Below are 23,619 nucleotides of genomic sequence, written 5' to 3' on the forward strand. Positions count from 1 at the left end.
GTGGAGTTGATCGCGTGGAATATAATTGAGGCCGGGGAGGTTTTGTCTGGGAAGCGACTGCTATCGAAGGAGGAAGAGCTTGATGGGCTTCATCTGGGCTTCATATTGCAAAGCATTACCAGAGCTTCCCGATATTGATTTGATTGATTTTATTATCTTTGCTCCACTATTATGAGGACACCATATTTTCCACACTAAAAAGGCACACCTAAAAGCCTTCCATTTTCTTAAAATCCGATGCGCCTTGTCTCTGGTTATTACGGTAATATCTCGACCGAAATGGCTCCTTGCTAGAGACACGCTTACAACGCAGAGTTCAAACATAAGGCGATGGGTTTCGCAGTTTAACACGGAAATACAACAGTGGCAAGAGAGTTCAACTTTAACGAGTCAGTGTTATAACTTGCTGTTGGTTAAGTGAACTGTGTCGCTGCTTGATTAAACAAGTTTTACTGACATCTGATCATTCTGTTGTGTTTCATTGAGTGTAGCTCCATCTAGTGAATGCATTTCAGATTGTGTTTTATTATCCGGTGTGCCCAATGTATGAAAAAAATTACAAAATCGGCCATTCATTGAAGCTGTGCCTCAAGTGTGCCGTTTAGTGTGGAAAATACGGTACATATAACCTACGCAACATTAAAAAAAAGAAGGACAAAAAACCATAGAAGATGCTTCCGTATGACCTCCCTCAAATGTCTTGAGCATATTACTTTGTATCTATTCAAAACCAATTGGATTCTTCACTTGAGAGTGTGGATAATTTCTGAATGTTTGCTGACAATTGGTTCAAAATGGAAGAATGTTTACTGCCCTGAGCTACCATCGGCAATTTGTGTCAAATCTCCTTCCGATTCAACAGTCTTCTTGCAAAGTTTGGATGAGATTATTATTTCCAAAAAATTCTGATATTTGCATCATTGTTTGCTGTCATGATCCGATGACAAATCAATTATGAAACTCTATTTATTTATTTAGGATGATTACAGTTTTTGATGAAGATCTTAAACTGACCTACTATCACCCTCAAACGGCCTCTCCCTTCAAACGGACATGTCTCATCAAGTCATCTTTTCATGGGGCTAGTGACAAACCCATTTGAATCACCCTGGTTGTCCCGAAAGCACTCGCTCAGTCAAACAGATGGGAACATGAATGGTGTAAGAGGAAGTGAAATGCTCAAGGATAGAGGAAGTTATCATGGGCTTGTTTTCAGTGCCTCCGTTGGGAAGCCCTAACACTCTTACAGTGCAAATACGGTTCATGGTTAAATATTTTGTTCACGCCTTTGGTCTCCGTGAGAGTGGTGGAGGCAGCATAGGGAAGATTTTATTCAGATCTGAAAGTCGGTGCCCTTATGATATGCTTACTAGTTTTTCCTCATGGATTGCCTGTTTGGGATCTTTGGTCCTATCCCTGTTCTTTTGTTTGCTCTCCTTGGTCATGGAGCAGTTGAAAATCAGGCAAAACAGTGAAAGGATCAAAAACAAGAACAACATAATAATTTTGTCATCCCAGTGTCATACCAGCCTCCTATGTTCTGGTCTCTTCCCACTTCTCACGTGGGCTCGGATTTATGTCACTGGTGCCCCGGCGCCATCAATAATCAATTAGTTGGTACCATGGGAGGGTGCGCTTGTTTTGTTTGTGGCAACTTGACAAGAAGTGAGGAACAAAAAGGGGAGGGGTGGGAGCAATTGAGACTGCGGGCGGTGTCGTATTGGATGCCAAGGGGCAGCTGTCAGGAACAGATGACTGTGTGTATGTGTGTGTGTGTGTGTGTGTGTGTGCGTGTGTGTGTGTGTGCGTGCGCGCGCGCGCGTGTTTATGTGTGTAATTTGTGCATGGCTGCGTGCAATTGTGCTCATTTGAATTTTGTTTTGTTTGAGTGCATCACACGTGTCTTTTAGAGATGTGTTTGTTCATATGGAAAGCAATACAATGGTGTTCGCCTCAACACTGCCCCCTATTGATAAGGATACCCGCGCCCACTATTGTTGCTATGGTGACCGCAACAAGGGATGGTTGCATTCTCAGGTCAGTTACATATGCCTCATTACCAGAGAGAACTTACCATCAAACGGCCTCTTATGATTCTTGAACTGAGAATGCAACTGCAGTAAATGAAAGCATTTTAAGCCATCATTTATTTTTTGCATATTTTTGTGGGCAAAAGTGAGGAAAATTCCATCCATTTTCACTCGAGCTTGTCTTCATTAAGGGTGCGGGTGAGTTGGAGCCTATATCAGCTGAGTTTGGGCAAGAGGCGTAGTACACCCATGACAACTTGCCAATCAGTCGCAGGACATCGTTCACACCTTTTTCCAATTTCAAGTCTTTAATGAACTTAACATAAATATTTTTGCAGTGGGAAGAAATCCAGAGTACCTGGAGAAAACCCATGCAAGCATGGGGGAAAAAATTCTAACTTCACATTGAAGGTCGCAAGATGATGTTATGATGTATGCTGAAAAACAAGTTAGCCACTGCAGACTTACTGCTTTGAATGAGAGTCTGCTAAATTGTCATTACTTCCTTTGTATAGTCTCCTTTTCCATTTTTCTCCTACGCGCTGCTTTTACTTTACTGACTTATTTGTCATGGCTCACATTCTGAATGGTGCCACCTCAACAGTGTTGGACTTTAGAGGCTCCACCGCATTAATTTGGCTTGAATCCAAATGCATTGGAACCCCAACCAATCGTCCTTCCTCCGCAGTGATACAGTACAGACAGTATCCTGTCGTTGATAAACTTTGTTCCACCGTTTCAAATTCAAAAATAGACATTGTACAACCACGGTTAGATGTGCTGTTCTGTTTTCCTTGTAAAATTGACTGAAGCAAAACGATTGCTGTCTAAAGGTAACCTCAAGTGTAGTTCTCTGTAAGTCATGTTGACACAGTAATACTACACACTAAGAGTAGTGTATCACTTGAAGTCTGGAAACAAGAGCCTTTCCCGGGATAACTGTTGCTTTCCACAGGAACGCATGACTCGTATTGCGATTTGTGTGATTTTCTGTGAATGCAAATTCATGATGCTGAGCAGCATTTGCTGGTGAGAGTAGCGTAATGCTACCAGGCACCAAACATGTTTACCTAAGCCCCCATATTCAGTAAAGTGTCAATACGGGGGCTAAATGCCCAGTTTGATCTGTTTTGTTCTCTTGTTCTTGCCCATCAACAGATTTTCTTTCTGGAATGTCTGATCCTTTTTAAAATGAGGAGCCAAGATAACACATCGAAGAGCTGGACTCTTAGCAAAAAAAAAAAAGAGCATATAAGACTTAAATATGCTAACATCAGCACTCATATAGTTTTTTTTTTTGTTGCATTATAGAGGTCTTCCTTTCCGTCACATCAAGAAATCATCAATGAGTGATTTCACATTCACAATGCTAAACTGAAAAGAGCTGGTGAAACTATCGCTACCTAGCATATAGCATTTAGCTAACCTAAATATCACGTGTATTTATACATGAAAGAAGAACCTCATTCAGTTTTAATGACGTCTGATACAAGATACGGGGCTCTTAACAGCAAATCGCCAGGCTTCCCGTTCTGGACGGTTTGTAACTGAGAAAGTAAATTCCTTGAGTGTTTTCCATACTCAGCCAATCGATTTTGTTTCTGATTCTGATACAAATCAATAAATTTTTATCTGACCTGTCTACCAAGGATTGAGTTAATGTGCATGGTTCCCATATTTTACTTTGAACGACAGAAATCAGATTTCTTCAAGTCATCGTAATGAGGTAAATAGGATACCCTCAAAAAGGATTCAGGCATTTTCCAAATTTGGATATCTGACGATACGAATGCAAATGAACAGATCAGTTCCATCTTTGCAAGCTTGGTGCCATCAAAATACGAAGGAGTGCCAGATACATACCGGCTTTGGCTCAAAAACAATATTTTTTTTGATCGGGAAAATAAAGCTAACTTGTATTTTCAAGTACTGTATATCAATTTGTTTTGGTGAAATCAGTAAATAACTAGTCTGGGAAGACCTATTTTTCATTGGCATGATGACACCACTCCACTTGCTCCCTCCATATCTTGGTGTGACGTTAGCGGAGGAACTGGACACAATTAGCACACACTAAACCACTGAACCATCCCAGTGGTTGCGACGTTGATTGTACAGTATTGAATGTGAGGCTGCAGGAGCCACTGTCTGTGCCCCGGGGCTCACTGTCCGCCAAGCCAAACTCACTGACCACCAAACCACAGGGCTGGCTGTCGAGCAGCTCACATTTAATATTCTTAAAATGCCAAATAATGGGGCGATTGGTTTGATATTGTCAGAGTTTGAAGTGGAGATCAGTAGGGATGTGCATATGAATGTTGGTGACAATTGGCCTTGGTTTTGAGACACTAGGCGACATCTTCTGCTGATGCCTCTTTGGCCGCGGCAAGACGGGGAAGTCCGTAGCTTTCATACTGAGACACTGATATTCTCGGAAGGAAGGAGAAAGCACCGGGCCATCCTTGTTTAAAATAAGCCATTTTCTTCCAAACTCCAATCCAAACAATTCATTATTCGAATCAGAATCACTGAAATTCCACTCCTCTGCTTGGTCCATCCCATCTGTTTTGTTGTCCTCAATTCTTCATGTTTCATGAGAATAATGACACTGGGAAAATAAGTACACAATATCATTCAGCTGTCGTTTTTCTTGTGTCCACATCATCAGGTTCACTCCTTCTGGCCATTGAAAATGGGCATTTATAAAGCTGCCGAATACCAGAAAAAACAAGACTAAAATCACGACTGGGTCATTTTTCATTTTTCATATTTTTACGAATAACATTGATTTTAAGTCCACGACTAGAAAATAAGTGCCAATGCTTGTCATATTCTCCATCTAAATGCACTAAGCACAACAGCGGTGGCGGTAGTTGCGTGGAAAATCATTCATTTACTGTAGCCAGGGCGACAATTTGAGTCACAACTTATCATGATGAATGTAGGTCAACAAGTGTCATCATTTTTTTTCATTTTGACAATTACACGCATTGTAGCAGTCCTGGTTAAATCCCAATTTTATATTTTCATATTTAGCTGACACAAACTCAAATTACTGATTGTATTTGCCTCTTGAAAACTGCTACTCTCTCTCCTCCCTGTCTTGTTGTGTATGTCGCTGGCTGCTTGGCTTGTCCATGTGTTGTCATGCTGAAAATGTGACTTGGTGACGCCACTCCCCAAGGCGGATAAAGCACGGAAGTGTCTTTTTTTCAAAGGAAAATGACCAGAATAGTAAGCCACAGTCACTTGGACAAGTCACTTTCACCGAATTGCCAATCTGGAAATAGTATCACACTGGATGGCATATTATTAAAAATAAGTCAAAAACGTGGCCATATTAGAGTAACGTGTTATAAGCCTCACAGCTGACAATGTGCTGAAATCCAACAATAAAGTACAGGAGGAAAAAGGGTGGTCTGGGAATGCAACACTGAGTCAGACAGGAAGTGGAGAGGAAGCTGGAAGGGAACATGAAGGCACAGTGGCTCTCACAATCATGTGGCGGAAACTTGTTCAAAACACGACTTGGCTTGAAACGAAAACGGGAACAGAGCAGATCCTGATTGGACTTGATGAATGCACACACTCAATTCCATTTGATTTGATTCCATTTTTATGAGCACAGCAAAAGCAGATGTTGAAATATGCATAAAAGGGAATTTACAGCATTGGCACGACTCTCCTGTCCAATAGATGAATAAAGGCAGACATCAGTTTGGACTGGTTGGTCCTTTTACAATGTCCAAGCAATAACTTGTTGAAGGTTTATGTTGTATAACCTGAAGAGAAAGAGAAGAGAGAGTTTGACATGTACAAGCTGTGCTTTAGTCAAGCCCTTTTTGAGCAGCTCCGTATTGTTCTTTTTTTTTAATGGATGTTGTGATTGTGAGGCAATTTTTATATGCCAACTGAAATAAAGAGTGAAACACAAATATGCTTGAGATAACATTACAGAGGATCGAGATCGAATTATTTCTTTATCCAAGTCCATCTTTTAAGTTTCCTCAGATAAACCGTTTTTTAACCGACTTATGTCATTAGTGTTGGGAGTACATAGCATGTATTAGCATGTACTGGGTCTGCGCGTCATCTGATAGCAGCACTTCATTTTTAGGTTGTCGACATCATAATTTATCAAAGGACAATTTTGCTTGTTGTCTTTAAGTAGCTCCGCGTTTCCATCATTGTAACCACTAAAACAATCGAGCAATGTGTAATGATTTTGTCGTGACACATTTTGGTTCTTCTTTGTACCATGTGGAAAGCTGAGAAACGGACCACGTTTCCATACCCGACGTAATGGTCAGGTTGCCTGGCAAGGTATTCTTTTGTACAAAGTCATACAGCATTTGCGTGTGTTTGTTGAGCAGTGATACAGAAGGGCTAAAATCTCTAGCTGACGCCCATCCAAAGTGAAACAGCCTCCAAGTGTCCCAATTCGCCCACTTCAGCATGTTTGTGTGCCCCAGCTGCTCCGGTTTGTGTTGCTGATGAAATGCTGAATGGAGACTTTCCCCCCCCCCTGTACATTTTCTCGAGGGTAGCAAACAGTTGATTTTTATCATTTTTCTCCTTCCTGTTATTGCACTTTTTTCCCGCTGGAGTATGATTATATGTTTGCATGCCGCTGCTGATGTGGTTTTAAATGGAGCCGCGGGGATGTTTTGTTTGGCTCAGTGAATGGATATAAGCTGTGTTTTTAGCCCCCACCCATGCCCCCCCAACCACGACGATGTTGCCCAAATGTAGGGAAACGCTCCAGCCGGCCAATGTCATGTTTATGCTGACTGTTCATCATTTTCTCCGCCACAGCGCACTTATCATCAAAAGGTTGCAGTGACATCGCTCACTTGAATGGAGAGGCGCCTCGTTTTACGACTCGCGCGGAATGATCGGTTTTTAAACCTTCATCTCATCATCGTCATCATAGTCTGAGTGTGCGGTCTCACTGGAGAAAAAACGTTTTTAAAGCAAGCGTTCACGTTGGAATTATGATTGCCTGGCTTTGCCATCTTTCACTACTGACCAAGCTGAGCATGGCGATGCGATTGTCATTTGTTCTTACATGCTGTTTTTTCTCTCTTTTCTTCCGCCTCTTGCAACTTTGGGTTTTTTTTCTTCTGTTTTTGGCGGTTGTATTCCTGGCTCACTCGACTCGCACTGTGGGATCTCATGCCAGCCCGCTTCGTTTCGCTTAACAATGTAACAGATGCTAATTTTAATCATCTTACTAGCAGAGATTAGTCTTTGATCAAACTTAACACCCAGAGGGGCAGGAAGGGAGGGAGAAGAGACAGAAAGTGACACTTCTCTTAAACTGATGACTTTATTGGAATGGACATCATGAGTTGATTAATACATTGGTTGGGAATTTGGTATTCTTGATCATTTCTATCATGGAACAATTGAGACAAAACAGCAGCGGAGTTGCTGTTAATTCAATTGCATGACCAAAACTCTGATCAGCTATTCCATTATTCATACCCTGTATTCAAAATGATCAATTTGTTGAATTTATTGTTACTAGCCCCAATAATCGATCTAATAAATGTATTTTAATACCTAGGCTAAACCCTTCATGAACTGTATTTCTGCCGGCCTAGTCTCTATCAAACTGGAGCAGAGGCTGAGCAATTCCAACGGAGCGCCGCTTATTATGTGTGCAATTATGCCAGTGACAAGGTTTCTCGAAAGTCTCTCTTCGAGGTCCACTAGATCAAGATGTAGCACCAGAGCAATGCCAGGAGACAGTTGCATGAAGCTCTCCGATGTCAGGCCTAAAGAATATGGATGGTTGTGTTATGTCTGCGGAGCGGCCAGCGGAACCACCCGAGAGCTGCTCGGCTGTGAAAATGAGAGTAGAGCTCTTATTTGGCGTTCCTCTGATGTAGCTGACAGACTATAGATGCTGCAGAGTGTAACAGTGAAGTGCCAGAGTGCAGCTGACAGCGGTGATTCTGATACAGTCTTACGATGAGTTCCACCCCCTCAGTCGGCTCTTAGGCTAACCACTTCATATGTCCTTCTTTGGCTTGACCCAAGTACCCAAAACCTCAAGTTGTGTTTTAACTGGCTACTCACAGCTCCGTGTTTCCTGAACGCAACATACTTATAGCTGCTCTGCCATTGGCTATGACCCAGCATCATCTTGGCATCCCAATGGCAAAGAGGGACTTCTACCGTATGCGTCTGCGTGTCGATAGATCAGTGTCTATGCAGCGTCCTCGTCAATCGCCCCTCGGGCCATGAGGTGTGCTGATAGTTTTACGTAAATGTGAATCACCCAGAAAAAGTGTTCACCAGCCCGGCAATCTCTCACTATGCTGATATTTTCGAAGGAGTGTTAAAAGCTAACAAAAGCAAATGTCCTTGGGTCAATTCTTTACAAAATGCCAGGCAAAAACCAGTTCTGAGAGTTAACATGGACTAAAGAGAGTAAAAAGCGATGTGGACGGAGTTAAAAGTTAAATGACCATCATTTTTATTCTTTATTCTTTGTCTTTTACATTATGCAGAACTCTCATGTATCGTGCAATATTCTAATTGTAACATGTGTTTGTTACATATTTTGATGCATTTTTATGGTTTAGGAAACATTTATGTCTTTATTTTGGTGGGGCTTGGAATGAAGAGCACTTAGATGGAAAAGATGTCTCTACTTAGAAATTTCTTGCAGAACCAATACATTTCACAAGTAGAGGTACCACTGTATCCCAGCGGGCTATTTAAAACTGAGTACTCGTGCTCTGTGACCATTAAGAATGAATTTTAACCTCAGCTGTTTCAGGCATACTTAGTCTGAGCATATTAATAATCGAGAAATCATATCATATTTTCCTGATGATGTTTAGAAATAGTCCTATGACAGAGAATAAAATGTTTAATGGTTGCTGTCGATGAAAATTATCTGTCTGCAGGTTTTAATGAAATATTATCTAACGCACTAAAGTTGTTTAATAGTCACTCCAAATCAAATAAAACTGACAAAATCTGAAGATACATGCTTTCTTTTGGGCAAGTCGATTGAGCTGCAATTGCAGGCCAGACGGCGTCAGAATCGGACGAGACAATATTAGCCTGGCTGAGCTGGACCATAGCTAACTGGTGAAGTCTCTGTGTCTCTATGAAATCACTGCTGAGTTGTAAATGCATGCGCCTTCCAGGCCTGCTCTGTGTGAGGTCGAACAGGACGGAGTTCTGGCCAGGACGTGGTGGAAAATCAGAGCTGGCTGCTTTCCTGTGAAACCAAGTTATGAGAATGGGGCAGGCACGCTGCCATCTCGATTGTTCTTTTGGAGAAAAAAATAAAAAGAGGTCACACTGTAATATTTCAATGCAAAGCATTTTTAGATAAAATGTAGCTAGCTCACACAAAACAATATAGAACATTACTTCAGGTGCTGGACATGCTAGGTGGGAGTGACAAAAAACAAAAGACTGAGACATCTTGGCAGAGAGACAGAAGCACGCGATCCCATAAGCGGTAAACATCGACTGTAAAATTTGAAGGAGGTGATTATGAGTATGAGGACGGAAAGAGGAAGAGGTCCATAGGAAGGTACACAAAGATAGTTCTGCTCTAATGGACTTCTTGGGCAGTATTTCAGGGGGGAGGGGGGGTTGTTTTTTTTGGTCAGGAAACACATTTGGAGAGATGTGATTTTCATTTAGCAGATACATTAGACTGATGCTTCGGGAAAGTTTTCTCATGTTAAGTCAAGGAAAAAGCAACTGTTGCCGTGAAGTGTAATTCGTTTTTTAAGCCAATTGGGCAATCGAGGTAGACAGTCCTCAACACACATTTATGAACAAACCCATGGTCAGAAGGTAATGAGCTCAAGTAAATGAATACTAACCATGCTAAATGCTAACATATCACTCATCTGCGTTTTAAGCCAATGACTTCAAATAAAGAGTTTGCATCAGCACACAGACATCTGAAAAGCAAGCTTGGCACAGACGCCAGTGGTAGCACATCACAAGAGGTGGTGCTGGCTGGTCCGTCAATATTATTAATTGATAGATATTGTGAATCGGGTTGCTGGGGCAACAATAGTGACAGTGTTCTGTATGAGTACATGTTGGGGGCATCTAAGTGAGTGTCAAACCCAGTCGAAGTACGGTACTTCAGATTTTAAATACAATTATTACATCTTCGGGAATATTCTTGACAATTGGGCAAATTTGTAAGGAAATATCCAGGCTGGTCTGCTCATAAGTTGTTGATCTGGAGTCAATATGCTGCAACACACATCTTGGAGTAGTTGGCCCTTATGTCTGAAATTTTGGGAAAAGTTAAGATGTCTGAAAACTGGGCTAAAGAAGAGGATTGTTTCTTACTTGTGAGACTATATTTTAAATCCACTGTTTGGCCTGCTTGTGCTTGTTGGCCATGTTTGCTCCTAATATGGCTAAGTGCCCACTTTCCTCACCACATGCTGCTAATGCGACTCATCCGAGGCAAGATTGGACTAACTAAGTAGCCACAGACTTGATTTTGCGGCACTTTATCACCCCTGATGAAATTAGAGGAATGCGTACTTGGCTGCGTTGAAAAGAAGAACAGACAAGCCCGGGCACAAGCCTTGGGTATTGTAATAGTGGGCATGTCGTCTTGGAACAAAATATGTTTCCTGCTTCCTGTTATTTGATTTCATAATAAACAGTACATTCTATTAACACCAATGTCCTCTATTATTGTTGCCTCGGTGAGGAATACGAAGAACTCGACCCCATTCGTAGGTGTTTTTGTAGTATCGCTGCTGTGAAGCCACAAGTGACCATGCCTTTCTTAAAACTGCCTGGCTTTCTTCAGACCATACTCAGAGAGGGCAGTATCTATTCTCCAAACACAACTTGAGGTAACAAATGTGTTGATTGACACCACGTTTGCTCATCAGCTCATCACCAAGCTCTTCAGAAGCCTGGTATGGATCCTGTTCATTTGAATCGGGTGTGTTGCAACAGGGAGAAACGGAAAACATGCAGGACAGCGGCCTTCGAGGACCAGAGTTTGACACCTGTGACATAGGACATGTCACGCTAGACAGCAATATGAAAAAAATGCCAGAATTTCGTCATCGTGAAGTGTCCCAAATGCTTCACGACCAACTATTGAGTGTATCACATATTGCCACGACGGATCAAGACAATTCAAAATCGACAACAAGACACTACGTTTGTCTGCGACACGTCTGTTGGCTCACAATCGGGTTCCATTCATGTAGTCTGACATCAGCATAAGACTGGTATGGTATTCGCGGAGCTACTGCTTGAGCTTTGACCCAAAATCAGGCACACAGCTGAGTTTTGGGTCACGCAAGTCTGTGTATGGTGATTGACGTGTGTTAGTCGGACTAGTCAGTGTAAGACAGTGGATCTCTCTAAAATTAGTCATTTAAAAAATCTGTTGTGTGCTGCCCTTGAAGAAAACAAAAGGCCACAAAAAATATATATTTTTAAGAAGGTTGGCTTTGCAGCAGCAGGCTGAGGCTTTTTCTACAGCTTCCGATGATCTGAACTGGAAGCTAATGAGCTTGATTTTTGACATTCCCGATGGTAAAAAATGTGTTTCACGAGCAACCACTCAAGAGTGTATCCCACCTCTTGACATTTCGCTGTTTATGGTATCGCTAAAATAACCTGAAACGCAAACCATCTCGTTTTTATGGTTGCCATCCTTCCTGTTTCCCTTCCATGCAAGCTGCTCGGAATTGGCAATCGGAGGAGAGTGGGGGGTATTGACATGACATGCACCCCGTCGTGCTGCTAATTGAATTGATGGCTAATTGACTTTAGCATGGATCATGCGGAGGCCTGCCAGGAGAGCATTTCATGGTTTCACTTCATGGTTACATCACAGTGGGTAACATCCAGCCCCTCATCTTTGGGGGCCTTTTTGGTAGGCTTAGCAGAAAAATTGGTTTCCCTGCTGTGTTTCCAGTGGTCGAGCTGTGCATGATCAGAAGTTGAACTAAACAGTAGTGGAGAAAATGAAGGGATTATTTTAACTGACAGATCCCTCTCGCATGATCCCCCCGCCATCATCTTCTCCCGAAAGCCACCACCGGGAATAGTTACATAACCGATTCTGGCTCTATTAAGTGGGGTACACAAATACCACTCAGGCCAAATTTTGATCAAAGTCAGCAAAGGCCAGATTCTCAAATGGCTCTGAAAGATTATCCTGTGTTGTGGGTTTTTTTTCCAACCTGATCTGCTCAAAAAACGGTTCGGGCCGGCGATCGCAAATTTTATTCCTGTTTAATTTTTACAATCACAAATCATTGTGTGTGTTTCGGCTGAGCTACGGACTCTGTGAAGCGATCTCATGGGGGCGCTGTTGAATAGAGGAGCCACGGTTTGTGTTGAGAATTTGTATGATGTCTTGAGGGTTTTTAAGATGACCCACACATTATATTTTTACCATCCATTAGCCTGGCTCTTTCAAGTTCTTCGATATACTTTCTTCTTCTTTGTAGACTGGATATGCTGATGTCCTATGCTGCCTCTCAGAGGCCACTCTTGGTACTACGATAGGAATATGGTTTGTGGAAGGAGACTGGTGATGTCAGAGGAGATATATTTCACAATGTGTGTGCTGTGTCGTGCTGGTTTTCTTGAGTACACCACACAATATAAGCGCAGTCAGAACGCGTGTAAACTTCACACTCATCAAGTAAGGAGTCGCTCACATTTTAAAAATACGTTAAAATGTTAAAAATCAGTATGTGTACATCTTGACAGAAATGATATTATTTTTGTCCTGTGCTGTGTATGCTGGCATGAATAGACCAAAATAGTACGGTTTCGTCTCTTTATGTCCCTGCCAACATGACCCTCACCCCTTGGCAACATGCCCCCCTCTACTGGCCGGAGGATGCATGCTGGGGCTGTGTAAATTTGCCGCGGTTAACAGCCAATATGACCCGTCGGCTTTTGGGAGTTGTTGCTGCTGCTCAAAGAGCTTGTTAGCCAGTGAGAGTAATGACTGCATGGCTTCCTTCCTTCCCTCCTTTCCTCCTTCCTTGCTTCCTTCCTGCCTTTCCCCCCGGGCACTGTATTGTTTCTCCCTTCACTCTCACTTTCAATGGATATCATTCACGGTTTCTAACCTCTAGTGACCTTGACTCCTTTCCAGGTTGTGGTTTATGGCTCCCCTTTTCGTCTTTTGCTACCATCTTTCCTGCTGCCTTGCATGATTAAAACGTTTTAAAGTAACAGATATTTGTTTATTTTTTCGGAAAACACAGAAAAATTCCTTTGGTTTCCCACATTTTAATCACGTGCTACAGATGTACATGTTAGAATCAAATAAATCCAAAAGATATCTATTGTAGCATATTCTGGTCATGCACAGCAAAGGTCAGAGTCAAATGTTTGTTGAGCGTCGGGGAGCGTGCGTCGATTAAGAAAGCAAATACATCTGACCTCAAAATACACAAACGTGTTTGAATACGCACGCACTAACCCACCGGTGTTGGTCGTGCTTTGCGTCCTTTGGCGTGTTCCTTGTGCCCGACTCGCGACAAGGACAATGGTCACAAAAGATACGAAAAGTAAGGTGTTTTGTTTTTTCCCACTAATCTTAGCATCAGTAGTATGTCCCACCTACTCAACCTGGCTGTTATATACTTTTAGAATGAATTATTTCAGACTGTTTTGGACAACGCATGGTCAGGACATTGTGCTTCTTTTTCATTTGAACTGTCAGACAAAAACATTTCCTGTAATCCTCAAAGTGAATTTGTGAGGATTGTAAAACCTGTGAAACACCCTTTGCGTGTCATGTTTGATTCGCAATTGATTCTATTTGCTGTAGAGAGTCCGTGCACAACTTCACATTATTGCCTTAGCAGCCTCGCCACGCCTCAGCAGGAACCCTGTTTTACAAACGCTCTTGCTCATGTGGATTATTAATAACGTATAGTGACACCACACATCTCCTCAAGGCTAAAATATACACACTCCGCAGCACCTAATTTATGACTTTTATTACAAAGTGCCTTTATACAAGCGGCTCTTCTAACTTAAGACATTTATTAAACCGCACTGGCCATTACTTTTATAAGACAACACATTTTCTCATTTGTATATGAGAAATAGATTTGCATATGAGATACATTTGTGTCTCACAAAGTTCCAGAGTGGCTCTGGTGGAACCAAAAGTGGGTCACTGGGCCGAAGAGGATAGGATTAGATTCTGAGGTGGAACAGAGGTAGCTTCAGTTTTCCCTCCATTTTGATACGTTCCAAAGTTTGTCCACTTTTGGGGTGCTTTCAGGAGAACCGTGCTGTCATTTTGCAAAAACCGGTTGAGAAACAATGTTTTAGTCTATTAGTTGTAGCAATGCTATCGTGCTTCATGGTTGTCCAGCTAACCTTCATTCATTCATTCATTCGATCCTTTTTTTTAGTACTTATTTGGTTCAGGATCACAGATGAGCTGGAGCCTATCCTTGCTAACTTTGGGCAAAAGGCGAGTCGCCCCAAAATCAGAGGCCATGTGTATTTTTGTTGGCTCACTTTCATTAATTCACTTATCGACAGAAACAATTTCAGTTAGGGCCTGGATCACCTGACTTTTGTGCTCATTCATATACTAACATTTGTTTAATGGAACAGAATGGCAGTGTCAAAGTACGTGCTCGATTCTCTTGTTGGGAAAGTGATGCCTTTGTGGAAACAAATACCCTCACTGGAGTTGAGTCAGACTGAATGCACAACTTGACTTTGAACGCAACCTTCTTTCAGTATCGACTCCTGAGCGCCGTTCGATGCCCCCCAGCTTGTTGATGTTAGGGCACCGATCGAAACTATGTTTGTGTTAGTGTGACGCTCACGTAAAAGCGTTTGATCCGTTCACCTCCAGTGACATGCCACTATTGTTTTCCCACCTCTGCCAAGGATTCCCTCTTCTATGGCTGAGGTTATTTATTTATTGTTACAATTCAGATTTATGGAAAAGTATGACAAAACGGAACTCGTCAGCTTTTTTTTCTGCTATGATGAGAGACAGACTTGGATCAGGAGATCACACCTCTGCAGATTCAGCCTCATGTGTAATAGGAAGAGGATATGATTTGTGTCAGTAAGCAAAATAAGCTGTGTGGGGTGGGACGTGGGGGTTGACGCAACCCTGCCTCACTTCCTGGTTTGTGTGCACACATGTCAGAAATCATGAGAGTAATTTGTTTTGGATGGGGGTGATGCTGGAAGTCGAACAAAAGTCATGAGAGTGGCATCATAAGCCCCCATTGGTGTGTGTCATCTTTCACACATAAAGCATTGCTTGTTTGGTTGAAGCGCAGCGTTGGGAGGCCGATGGGTTGGGGTCTTGCAATGCGATACACTCACATGCCCTTGATAATCTGCACTGCCGAGACTCAATTACCCCCTCCGTTCACCGTGACATGCTCCTTGTTTCTCAAAACATGGGTGTGTTTTAATGATATGTCAGAGGATGGTGAGGGTCACTAATGAAACACTGCATGCAAAGTGCACTTGACTGCGCACTTAATTGTGTGCAAGTGCACATTATTTGCCATAAATTACAAAATTGCTGCTGTTTTAATGCAAAGTCACTATACGGAGCAAAGTTCGAAACCCAGCGTTCGATTGACTGTCTCATATTGCCATAATGACCCCTTTATTATGATATCAGACGAGAAAATAGAAGGCAACAAACGCGGGGTCATGGCCAAACCATTCAGAAAAAAAAGAGAGAAAAAAAACTTTTGTGTGTTTGGTCTACTTGTGGGTTTGGGGAGGATGGTGTTAAATGACAAATCTTAATGACTTAACCCACAAAAACACCATATTTTTTGCACTACAATGGGCTTCGTAGTATAAGGTGTGCCTTCAATGAATGGCCCGATTTAAAACTGTTTTCATATATAGGGCGCACTGCACTAAAAGGCGCATTGAATAGAAGCTACAATAGTGGCTGTGGTTGCGTTATGCATCCACTAGATGGAGCTACGCGAAAGAGAATACAATACAATACACTACAGAGTTATTTATACAGAGCTTTCACAGCCGCTGCAGCTGTAACAAAGCGCTTTACAGAACATTTAAAATACATGCCCGGGCAGGTTATTGAAGTACTCAAAATTGTCCCAAGGTGTGATTGTGAGCGTCAATGGTCTCAGCATGCCCGTGACCCTTATGAGGATAAGCAGATTAGAAAATAAATGGATGGTTGGGTGATAACCTGGTGTGATCGGGGGGACAATGAGGACAGATTCAGAATCAGTGCAAAAAACAAAACAAAACAGAAAAATCTTGAAAGGTTTACGTGCATCTCTGATTAAAAAAATATGGAGTGAAAATGTTTCCACCAGTGTAATGAATGGTGCATGTCCTGTGGGTTACATTGTGTTGGTCTGCTAACATGCATTTCTAGATTTGAATATGACACATCCTTCCTTGTTGAACTGAGATCCTCTTCTGGCAGTTCACATCAGGAATTGTCTTAAGGACCTTGGCTCAGGAAAAGGGCCCTTTAATATGCGAGGGAACCACTCAAATCCACGCAACTTTGCTTTGAAACGAAATCAGAGTTTGATTCATTTCTGAGCTCTGCCTCAATGTCATCATCACAGCATTTGCTCCTCAGTGGAAACACATTTCTGGTTCCAAAATGTCGACTTGTTCAAATGTGTGGTTTGCAGTAATGCATAAATGGCGACATTTCATTGTGGCCTCAACACAGGAAACCAGACCAGATGAAATGACGGCAATTACTAAAGCCACTTGTGGTTTCTGGGAGGGGGGTTAAACCTCTCGTTTGGAGACTGCGAGGATGGCTGGACGGATTAGGGAAAAGTTACGCAAAGCAGCTTGGAAGCTGACGGATGGATCTGGCACTGGAGCAGAACTAGTCATTTCCTAGCAAGGCAAAGAAATGTACAAATATAACTCAGCCTGACATGCCAGCAAGTCCCTGCGTTATTGCAGCTCGTGAGAGAGTACGAGCTAATGTAGCAGAATCTTCAAGAATCCTGATGGGGGGGAGGGGGGTCTCATTTGGAGAAAAGGAGCTTTTAAAATGATACTCCATGTCCATAGACATTGTTCCAACATTCAAAAGAAACGAAGCTATTTTGTCGAGATGTCCAAATAATCAAATTATTGGAACAGTATCTACTTGTCGTGAGTGACAAACCGGTTTATTGCTGTTGTTTTGATCGCTAACGCATCGAGTTTACTTAGGCGTAAAGATTTCATGCCTCACTGTCATCATTAAGGGAATAACGCACTAATCCGAGGCATGAAATTACAATCTGCCTTTTCCTTTTCCTGTCTGACAACAGACACCCTGTGAAGGGATTTCCGTGTTGATGTTTCTTTATCTCCCGCGAGACAATTGCTGTATGAATTGAGGAGCTCAAGACAAATTTTGGCTGCATCACTAAGAAGCTTAGGCCGTACAGAAAAAAAGGCAATAAGTAGACGAGCTACGTTCCTTGGGTGACGCCAGTTTACACCACGAGGTTTTCACTTCTGACATTTTTCACTTGCTTATCGTTTCACATGACTGCTTCTTTTTGGTCTCCCGATGCTCTTTATCGTCACATCGCTCTGACTTGCTTGAGTGCCATTCGGGGAGAAAATCAACATCATTTTCAGCCAGCGCTTTATTTAATGAGAGCTCATTGACACGGCTGCTTGTTCATCGTGAAGGCGGGAAGTTTGCTGAGCCCGATGGCATGTCGGAACCTTTTTCTGCTGCCAGAGCACATTTCAGAAGCCTGAAACTGTTTGTGATCAAAATGATATCATGATTGAAGCATCCAAATTTGCTCACGGATATCGTGTGAAAGAAAATGCAGTATTATTGGAAAACAACACATCATGCGCTATTCGTTTTTTAATTGATTGATTTATTGTTCGTCTGTGTGGTTCGCATGTCTGCCTGACAGTTCTGAGGTTTGTGGTTTGAATCTGAGCTCTGGCCTTCTAGTTTGCTGCCAGTGTGTTCTTTTTGTGCTTACGTTGGTGTTCTGCGTGGTCTGTCTTCCTCCGACATTCAAAAACAAGCATGTGAGATCAATTTGAAGACTATATTGACCATTTACAGCACTCTAAACTAACTGTTTTTACGAGGAGCATTGTCGGCCCCTCACTTCAAAATGTTCCCTCTCGTTTACACCGTAGTACTGAGAAATACTTGGACAATAAATGCAGAAACTACTTTATGTTTGAATTCACCTTTGCGTGTGCATATTTTGACGGAAAAAGTTATGGAGTGGACCCTCGTTATTCGCGGGGGATACGGCCCACACATTCATTCATTCATTCATCTTCCGTACCGCTTGATCCTCACTAGGGTCGCGGGGGGTGCTGGAGCCCATCCCAGCCGTCTCCGGGCAGTAGGCGGGGGACACCCTGAATCGGTTGCCAGCCAATTGCAGGGCACACATAGACGAACAACCTTCCACGCTCACACTCACACCTAGGGACAATTTAGAGTGTTCAATCAGCCTGCCATGCATATTTTTGGAATATGGGAGGAAACCGGAGCACCCGGAGAAAACCCACACAGGCCCGGGGAGAACATGCAAACTCCACACAGGGAGGCCGGAGCTGGAATCGAACCCAGTACCTCTGCACTGTGAAGCCGACGTGCTAAGCACTGGACTACCGGGCCACCTCGGCCCACACATATCAGCGCCTAATTGAGGCTCTTTGAAATTAATTTGGGGAACACAAAAACAATTACAATACAATACAATACATGCTGATTTATATAGCGCTTTCACAACAGCGGCAGCTGTAACAAAGCGCTTAACAAAACAGTTAACATAAAGTAAAATAATAAACACAAATTACAAATGTATATATACAAATCTTTTATAAAAGCACTGATAAACATTCACTAGGGGGTGAAATTGGGAGCAGGGGGCAAAAAATATATATTAACCATGAAAAAATATTGGAAAGCAAAAACAAACAAATAAACAAACCCCAACAAATATGTGACTCCGTGAGTGCCGAAACCGCAAGTATGTGCCACTGTACGGCTAATTCGAATGCTTAGACTGGCCGACAGTTGCGTTATTCTCAGCAAATCTCGTGGGTATCAACAGCAGAATTTGTCTTTCTTGGAATTTGTCTCTGTTAAATACCACAGCCTGCTGATCTCATGCAGCTCCTCATTCTGGACATCAAATTTCCTGCCTTTTTTTTCTTTCATCAGGACGCTTTCCTCATGAAATTAGTCAGACTCGGAATCACGATTGGTCTGCTCTGGCACACTTGGGGAGAACATAACCCCAAGACTGTCTGCTCGTCTTCAAATGATTGCAAAATGTAGGAAAGTAATTCAGCACAGTGACAAAGTGTTTAGAGGCTGTGATTGTTTGTGCATCCTGCTATAACCGGAGCTTAACTTCTTTTTACACTTACTACACAGCTAAGAATGACATATAAGCACTCGATGGTGTTAAATGCTTCACTGTTAAACTGTGTTCAAAATAGGTTTGTAGCTATGGCACCGAAATACAGTCCTTGACAATTTGGAGTACGTCAAAGTAGAATTTTCATTAAAAGGTGGCAACATTGAAAAACAAATTCTATAGTGATACCCAATCACTGTTGATATACGCTTAATATTGTACTAAATCAGGCATGTCCAAAGTCTGGCCCGGGGGCCAAATCCGGCCCGCGGTCGAATTTCATCCAGCCCTCGGCCCCTGTCATAAAATCAGTGCCGTCTGGCCCGCAGGTTGGGCGCAATGGAACACGTGTTGCATTGACTGAGGTCTCGTAGACTGGTGAGTGATGTTTCATAGAGTACTGCTTCCCTCTAGTGGCTAAATGAGTAATAGCATTCACTAAATGAGTAATAGCATTTAGACACTAGAGGGCATCACTCACTAGTTAACAAGACATCACTCCGTGTTTATATTGACTGATATGTCATATTTCAAATGGTCCTTGCAGTTGTGGATTTGTGTATTGCTTGTTCATTTCCCTGTTGTTCGAGTCAAAGGTTTTGTGACTATTGAAAAGTCATGGTGATACATTTTATGTTTCAAATCAATCAATTTGCACTCAGGAGACTTGTTTAAGAAAAAGTCAAGTGAATAAGCAGTTGCATGTGATATTCCTGTTTCAAATGAACCAAAAGAAATTCTTAAGATTGTTGAAATTAAAATAAAAATGGAAATGTGAAACAGACTGGCTTACTAAAATTTGTTGAACAATATTGTTCAATGTAAAGAATGTCAGCCAAGGTCGGCCCCCCGACATTTTACCACATAAAATCTGGCCCCCTTGGCAAAAAGTTTGGACACCCCTGCACTAAATCATTATTTAGTGCTATTGTGCTGTCATACATATCATTAAACTGCAAGTTGGATACTGAGGCCTGAGTCGTCCCATCAATTTGAAGGGACACAATTGGTCTCCGATGTTCTGCATATTGGAAGTTTATTCACTCGTGTCGATGAACACAGGTCCTACGGCCTGCTGCTCAAGCTGTTTTGAACGCGTAGGAGTTCTATTCCATTTATCCCAGAAGCCGTTTATTTGCATCTTCATGAAAAAGAAGAGCAACTTAGAAAAAAGAAAAAAATGGCAAGGGCGAGACCAGGCCCGCCCACGTCTTACTCTTGCCTGTACTCTACTATGCTCTTTGTTTGAGTTTGTACACACGGTGTGCAATGTAGATCCCTTTGGAGCCAGAATCAGCCAGCTGCTGAGCCAGCTTTTCCACACGAATCTCGCGGCCGTTTACCCCCTGGGAGTTTTTACGCGACTCTCCCAACACCCTTTAATGGTTCATCTATGACATTGGCTCTCATCCATCTTTGCTTACTCCCTTTACATGCTACACACACTGACTTGAATGGACGGTGTGAATATGTGCCCCCACCAAGTTGATCCATTCATATGGTTTGAACTAAATCTTTGTTTTGGTTGATAGACTGACTGCGTCTTTGTCACACTCGAGGCCGACCTCGCCGAGTTCAGCAATTGAGTATTGGATTTGAAAAGAATGAAAACAACGGCGCTCTAAGCGTTTGCACTCTCTGCTTCAAAGTACCGCTCTTTCTTTATGGTGAGTCAGTTTTACAGAGGAAGAAATTACCATATAAATGCAACAAGAATGATTCATGAGACATATTAATGTTGTGACCTGGAATGAAAAAGGTGATGAGGTGACTGCAATTATGGCTAAGATACCATTCAGAAAATAATTGCCGTGGGCACCAAAATACAACATGTTGCGACAATCAGTCCAAATATTTGCATTTTCCCTCTGTTACAAATCAAAGCAGCAAAGACCCTGTTCTTAGATGTCTCTGACAAGATTATTTTCGGCAATTATCCTGTGGTGTAAGTAATGTAAATCAAAATTTCCTTCCTGACTTCCTCAGAAAACGATCTGGCTGAAAGTCATGAAAGAAAAAAAAAATTGTTCAATTTTTTTATTTGGCTGAGCTACGGATATTATAACTGTGGTATAAAGAAATAAGAAAAAAAGTTTTTTTTTGTTTTTTAAACAGCTTATTACAAACTATAACCAATTAGAAAGCGACCTGAAGTTAGCACGGCAAGTAGGAGGAGCAACTGATTGTGCCACAGTTTGTATAACGTCTTTCAAAGGCCATTCACCACAATGTAAGATCAGTTAAGCTAATAGTTAGCCTAGAATAGTAAGAGGACGAACAGTAGGCACACACAGTGATGGTTTCCTTGTCTTTGTGTGGGGTCTCTCACACTCTTGGTTAACACGCAAAACCTTGTTAAATGTGTAAGCCTGCTTTGCTCTTTAGGAAGAGGTATACTGAATAAATAGCACACCACCCACTGTGAACTACTACATCTGAGTCTGCAAACCACATTGAGGCATTTTGTTTGTGTAATGGAGCCTCAGTTCCTCAGGCGAAGCAATGTTTTTTCCATTAACATGGATTGAAATATAATTCATCTGTTCCAGATTCCACAAAATGTGTCGGGGCTTCCGAATCGCACTTTCACTTTGAACCATACTGTGGGCTAAATGAACCATCATTTATGAACCAAAGCTATATATGCCATTAGAGTTTTTTATAAGTTGATTTAGTTCTAGTGTGATGAAAACATAGACGCCTGCTCAGGATTATATGCGGATGGGAACAATGCGCACGGTAGAATTTTGAGAAATTTTTAAGTGCGCCTTATGGTCTGAAAATGTAAAATGGAAGCAACGTAAAGGTTAATTGCACCATTGTTACCTTGATGAGCTTCAGATGAAATCCCAAATCTTGGAATTAAACCAGGCTTGAATGAATCCTCATCATGGCTAGAGTGCTTCTTAATTCTCTGATTATTCCAAACAACACCTATCACCTTTGATTTGTAGCAGCCTCGCTGCTGGAAATGCAAATTCAGAGCTTGGTGAAATGACGCAGGTTCAGCCCAACCAAACCCTCGTTTCGCCCCCTCGCACCTCCTTCAGCTCCTCTGTAATTACCCCTGTTGGATCGCTACGCCTAATTGTTCTTGATTTTGGGATTTGCCGCCATTGTCACTCCACTTGTTCACCCCTCGCACTGCTGCTTATGATTGAGTTTGCTGATGAATGCTTTGTGATGTGGCTGTAACCATGACGCTTGCGTCTGATATGCAAACATTTAAGGATGAGCCAGGCCCTGTCTGGGATTTAGTCCTAAACAATCCCATGAGGGAACCAGTCAATCTGTACAAATCAGCACGCCGCACATGTATCGTTTGATTTTACAGTACACAGACATCAAATATTGATACTGCTGTAGCTGGATGTACGGTTACCTAGTATGACAAAACATAATTCTCCTTTCTATTCCATCGATGATCTCTCATATTCCCTATATGATGCAATATCTATAGATATACAGTATGTATTTTTATAAGGTTTATAATAATGCTTGCAGTGCATTATTAGTGTGCCGCTACCAACATGATACGTTTATTTGTTAACTCACTTGGTGGTGATAAAACTTTCTGCATTACGGTATTTCATGCATATATTTTACTTTTACCTGCTTCTTATCAACTGAGACAAAAAATAAATAATGTTGTTATTCAGTTCATTTTAAGGTCATTTTTTTCCCCTGCTGAATGTAGTTGTCTTTAGATGTGTTTTGGGATTCGGAGCTATATCAATAAATTCAAATCAAAATAATTGACATTGAAGCGCACAACTATCATCATGATAACATTGGCCTCGTTGTGTATATTAGTATATCGGATAACAATGATAAATGGAAAGGACTGTGATTTCCTTTTTTGAGAAATGAGTTTTTCTTGGAATAACTGGAATGTGATGAGTCATAGTGACATGAATGAGACTTGTGAGTAATGTGTGTTCTTGTCATGGTGTCATATTGGCAGGTGGGTATGGGGACTGCTGGGTGAGTCAGTCCAGGCTAATTTCTCTTGCCGAAACTTGCCTCGAGTTTCATGCGGTGTTCAAGCAGGTCCTTTGGAATGCGCACTGTAACCATTTCCTCCCTTTGTGTTTTTAATCCGCTCGGCCCAACTCTTGTTGCGTGATTCTTTAATCGAGGATGAACCTTGATCCTCTCAAAATGTGAGTCATGAACACTCTCTTTTC

The 23,619-nt window shown here is 41.9% G+C and overlaps 2 protein-coding genes across 4 annotated transcripts in view; one reads left to right on the forward strand and one right to left on the reverse strand.

Moving 5' to 3' along the window:
- Positions 1 to 23,619, reverse strand: part of pofut1 (protein O-fucosyltransferase 1) — a 404,965-nt gene that overhangs the window by 197,137 nt on the left and 184,209 nt on the right. The gene's annotated exons all lie outside the window — the stretch shown is intronic.
- Positions 1 to 23,619, forward strand: part of plxna2 (plexin A2) — a 195,841-nt gene that overhangs the window by 9,080 nt on the left and 163,142 nt on the right. The window contains exon 1 of one of the 3 annotated variants that reach the window (XM_052059390.1): positions 10,708 to 10,894. The exons of the other annotated variants lie outside the window; for them this stretch is intronic. The gene's annotated coding sequence lies outside the window, so the exon portion shown is untranslated. Of the gene's footprint in view, positions 1 to 10,707; positions 10,895 to 23,619 lie in introns of those variants that run through there. 3 annotated transcript variants of the gene reach the window in all.

Source organism: Hippocampus zosterae, chromosome 2, assembly GCF_025434085.1.
Source record: "Hippocampus zosterae strain Florida chromosome 2, ASM2543408v3, whole genome shotgun sequence".
In the NCBI taxonomy this organism is placed as follows: Eukaryota; Metazoa; Chordata; class Actinopteri; order Syngnathiformes; family Syngnathidae; genus Hippocampus; species Hippocampus zosterae.